Genomic DNA, 5,517 nt, shown 5'->3' on the forward strand with positions numbered 1-5,517 from the left:
AGGCTGAAGACCTTGGGGGAGGACCCTGCTCTACTTCACCATGACTTTACTGGGTCTTGAAGTTACCAAGTCAAGTCACTGGTGGGGGAGCCAGGAATGTAGTTGAGAAATGTAGGTCCTCCATTCAATGAGAAAATATGCTCACATATTTATTGTTTTGTAACTAAACAAAGATTTTTAAGTTTCTAAACATTCTGAAAAATCTGTAAATTTCATTGAAGATGTTGGCCCAATGGTCTCTTGATCAATTCAGTTTTTTCCCTTGGTCCTATCTTTCAGTTGCCTGGCCTTTGGTTATCTTTGTTACTTACTCCCTGATACAAAGTAGAGAAGGGTCCCAGAGGGAAGGGGAGGTAAAAATATGGCTCTGTATTCTTTCCATTTGGGGATCTGTTAACATTTCTTGTGTATAGGAGACTGAAATTCTGGATAAAATGTGTTTGGGGATGTGTATTTAGGTAGTACAGTGTAGTGGTTAAGAGTAGTCTAGAAAAAATCTAGACTTGAATTACTTTAATTGTAATTATTAATTACTTTAAGTATGACTAGACTGTTTAACCTTTCTCATTTGTAAAATGGGAGTAATATTAATTTCATAGGATTATTAAGGGAATTTAGTTATGAAAAATCCTTAGCTCTGTTACCAACAAATAGGAATGTCTATTGAATATTATTATTACTATTATTATTTTTATTATTGTAATAGAGAAGAACAAATCTGACTCTGTATTAAATCTGTTTCTTTTACTTTAACCTTGGTATTATATTGCTTTTACTACAAGTTGAGAATGGTTTCCCAGGTAGCTCAGTTGATAAAGAATCCACCTGCAATGCAGGAGACCCCGGCTGGGATTCCTGGGTTGGGAAGACCCACTGGAGATGGAGTAGGCTACCTACTCCAGTATTCTTGGGCTTCCCCTGTGGCTCAGCCGGTAAAGAATCCTCCCAAAATGCAGGACACCTGGATTTGATCCCTGGGTTGGGAAGATCCCCTGAAGAAGAGAACAGCTACCCTCTCCATTATTCTGACTTGGAGAATTCCATGGACTGTATAGTCCATGGGGTCGCAAAGAGTCGGACATGACTGAGAGACTTAAAAAAAAGAATGTTGCCTATAGCCTGAAATATACTGGAAAGCCCATTCTTAAGGTTCTGAACTTTAAAAGTATAACATTTTCTATTCATATAGGTACAGAAAGTTGAAGAACAGAGAATAATATTTGTCTTGCTGGAGATTTATAGGAACAGTGTGGCCTGACCTATATGGACAGCTGCAAGAAAAAAGGATTCAAGCACCAAGAAGTTTGCAACAATCAGCCATACATACTCCCCTTTTAGTATAAAAGAAGCCTGAATTCTAACTTGGGTAAAAACGGTTCTTTGGGACACTAGTCCACCATCTTCTCAGTCTGCTGGCTTTCCAAAGAAAGTTGCTAATCCTTGCCCCAACAACTTGTTTCTTGATTTATTGGCCTGTGGAGTGGTGAGCAGTATAAGCTTGGACTTGGTAACATTATTATTACTATTCTCTGCAATACCCCATTAATCTATCACATATGGAACACTGATGGATCAGCTAGCAAATCATGACTCCACATGCCAAACATTTTATATGCAGTGTGGCAGGATATTTTGAGAACTTAGTTGATGGTTTTCTTCCCTCCTCCTTCCCTTTTTTTGTTCTAGCAGGTAGCAGTTACCCATGTTGGTGGGTGCAAACCATATGCCATTAGACACAGCAAAAGTTCTCTAAGTGGATATAAGGAATGTCAGATCAAATGGACAGATGCCTTAATAAATAATTCTGGTGCTGCATGCATGCTCGGTCGCTTAAGTCATGTCCAACTCTTTGCTACCCTATGGACTGTAGCCTGCCAGGCTCCTCTATCCAAGGGGTTCTCCAGGCAAGAATACTAGAGTGGGTTACCATGCCCTCCACCAGGGCATCTTCCCGACCCAGAGATCAAACCCGAGTCTCCTGCATTGCAGGCGGATTCTTTACCCACAGAGCCACCTGCGAAGCCCAAACTGGTGCTACATGCTGTCGATTATTCTATTTACCCAAGTCCAGAAAGTTAGGAAACTCAGTAGCTTGGAGGGGGCAGGGGCGGTACATTTGGCAGCACTCATAGTAAAAACACAAAAGAGAAAGTTCAGAAAATTTCTGCAGTTTCTGAGCTATGCTGCATAAACATTTCAGATGCCTAAACTTTGCTAGGATCTACAGTAGGAGCATTTACAATATCCACTGTAAATCAACTATACTTCAATAAAAAAATAACTTAAAATGTCCAGAATTCAGTAGTGCTCACCTGATTTTTTTTTTTCCCCTGAATTTGGCCACCTTGGTCCAATCCTTGTGGTTGCTTTGTCTGCAGGCTTCTTCCAGGCCCCAAGAGCTTGGTTTTCACTCAGCTTCACATGAGAAAATAACTATAAGCCATTACAAGGCTGCTTGGTCAACCTGACTGTGGTTGATTAGGATGGGGCTGTTCAGAACCCACTAAATTTTAGAGTCAAAAGCCCTTCTGGAAGTATTGAGGAATGTGAGTAAGAAACCCTTGTGTTCAGCTCCCAGAAACCTTGGAATTGGCCCAATTTGTGTCCTGGCTTCAGCCTAACTAAAGCCAGGAGGTCAGTGATGGTAATGCTCCCTGATGATACTTTGAAGAGTACGCAGGCCTTTCTGCTCTGGGAGGTCTGCTGGGCTAACTCATAATAAAAATGATAATTAAAAAGTATGGAGCACTTGCTGTGAGCTAGAGATCTTGTGAGGCACTTGAGTGCCCATCACAGTCCCATGGATAACACTATTAATGGATTTGAAGACGCGACAGATAGGCTAGGGGGGTCCAAGTCACTCACTAGGCTGCAGAGATGGGGCTGGAGCTGAGGTCTGCCCACCGCCTCCAAGAAGGGAGCAGCCTCTGGGGAGTGGGAGAGTTGACACAACCAGGATCAAAACCTGGATCCCTCCTTCCCCAGCTGGTCCTCTTCCTGTTACATGGTGCTAAAGGCACTCTATATTTTGGATTATTAAACTTTAAGCAGCTTATAAACCCACTCCGTTTCACTCACCCTGCAGCTGGGAGTGATTAGCTTAGTACATGCCCTCCTGTCTGCACAGAGTATAGGAGGCCCAGCTTTGCTCTCTCCAGCTCCGTCTCCTCCTGCAGCATCTCAACTTGGGTGCCCATCAGAGGTACAGGTTTACAAGTAAACGCTGATGCCCTCTGTGGATGAGGTAAATAAGAGTCTGGGGTAGGGTGGGGGCAGACACGAATGTTTTCTGAAAGCTCCAGGTGAGCCCCATGGCAGTTAGGGTTGGGAACCATGGACTGAGGTGTCAAGGTGCAAGTCCTGAAGGTGGTTGTGGAAATGGCACAGCATCTCAGTTCTGTATGAGTCTCAGCCAGCATTGCAGAGGGAGAGATGGGTCCACATCAACTGTTTTATGTAACACTTAGCACAGGGCCACGTACTGGGAATCTATCTGTTTTGGATGCTAATCAGCTCAGTTGCTCAGTTATGTCTGACTCATTGTGAACCCATGGACTGTAGTCTGCCAGGTTCCTCCATCCATGGGAGATTTTCCAGGCAAGAATACTGGATGGGGTTGCTATTTCCTCCTCCAGGGAAGCTTTCCAACCCAGGGATTGAAACTGTATCTCCTGAATCTCAAATTTCTTTTCACTTCTAAAGTACCCATGTGGTGCAAAAATTCCACCTGCTAATGCAGGAGATACAGGAGACTCGGGTTTGATTCCTGGGTCAGGAAGATCCCCTCAGTCATGACTCCTCAGACAAGTCCCCTCAGACTCTTTGTGACTCCATGGACTGCAGCACGCCAGGCTTCACGGTCCATCACCAACTCCCGGAGCTTGCTCAAGCTCATGTTCATCAAGCTGGTGACACCAACCAACCATCTCATCCTTTGTCATCTCCTTCTTGTCCTGCCTAATCAAACTAATCAAACTGATCACATGGGCCACAGCCTTGTCTAACTCAATGAAACTATGAGCCATGCCTTGTAGGGCCACCCAAGACGGCTGGGTCATAGTGGAGAGTTATGACAAAACATGGTCCACTGGAGGAGGGAATGGCAAACCACTTCAGTATTGCTGCCTTGAGAATCCCATGGACAGTATGAAAAGAGCTACAGTCTATAGAGTCACAAAGAGTCTGACACAACTGAGCAGATACATAGTTGATGTTAGTTTCAGGTGTATAACAAACAGATTCAGTTATATATACATATATATACACGTACATTTATATTCTTTTTCAGATTCTCTTCCATTATAGATTATTACAAGATATTGAGTATAGTTCCCTGTGCTGTATACCATATTGTTATTGTTTATCTATTTCATATATATTAAAAATAATGTGTATATCTTAGTCCCAAGCTCCTAATTTATCCCTCACCCTCTTTCCCCTTTGGTAATCATAAATTGTGATTGTATGATTTCTACCCCTTTTCTCCCTGTTTTTTTTTTTTTTTGAACTATTTTTTTTTTTACTTAACTATTTTTTAAACTATTTTTCAAAAGCAGTAACCTTGGTTTATAACATTATATAACTTTCATGGGTATAGCATTATATCTCTACTGTATACACTATGGCTTGCTCAACACCAAAAGTTTAGTTTCCATCTCCCCTGTCTGCTTGGATGACTGGGTTCAGCTCCTCAGGTCCAGGGATTGGTGCTAAGCCTTCTGAGGGAAATGGCTTCTTGAAGACCCAGGATGAGGCCAGGAAGATGGGGGTACTTGATGGTCTTCTCCCAATGAGGAGACTAGGACCCAAGAGGCAGAGGAAGGCCTGTCCCTGGCAGGGTCCCTTTGAGTCTCTCTCTGGAAATTTAAGGCCTTGACCTCACATTACAATTAATGGGGAGTTAAAAAAACCTTCAGGGAGCCTGATTAACACAAATGAGCCAAGCCTGGGCATTAGCATTAGAAAAAAAAAAACCTCCCAGGGATGCTCCTGTTCTGTGAGGGCTGAGGACCACTGCTCCGGTGCAGACTCTAAGCCTGTCCGCAGGACCCCAGGCTGTCCTTCCCCTGGGAGCTCCTCCTCCTCCCCCTCCTATGGGTCAATGGAGCTGGGTTCAAAGGGCTCCTCAGGACTGCTCTTTTGGCTTAGCATCCTGTGTTAGTCCTCCTGGCAGGGCCTCAAGAAGTTCCAAAGTCCACAGAAAAATCCCAGCTCCTGATTCTCCTCATATCTGTCAGCTCCCTGCTGCCTGCACAGAACATTACTGTCTGAGGTTTTTCTTTCTTTCTTCTTCTTTTTTTAATTCCAAACCAAGTTCCTGGCAGCTACTAAAAGTTCTCAAAGGCAGAAGCTGACTTTGATAGACTGTCAGTGGAGTTGAGAATTGCAACTTTTAACAATTTTCAAAAACCTCACTTTTCTGGTCTGTCTTTTGCTTTGGATATGAGTGTTAGTCGCTCAGTCGTGTCTGACTCTTTGCGACCCCATGGACTGTAGCCCAGATCTCTTCAAGAAAAT

The sequence above is a fragment of the Ovis canadensis genome, chromosome 13 (genome assembly GCF_042477335.2).
Source record: "Ovis canadensis isolate MfBH-ARS-UI-01 breed Bighorn chromosome 13, ARS-UI_OviCan_v2, whole genome shotgun sequence".
Classification (NCBI taxonomy): domain Eukaryota; kingdom Metazoa; phylum Chordata; class Mammalia; order Artiodactyla; family Bovidae; genus Ovis; species Ovis canadensis.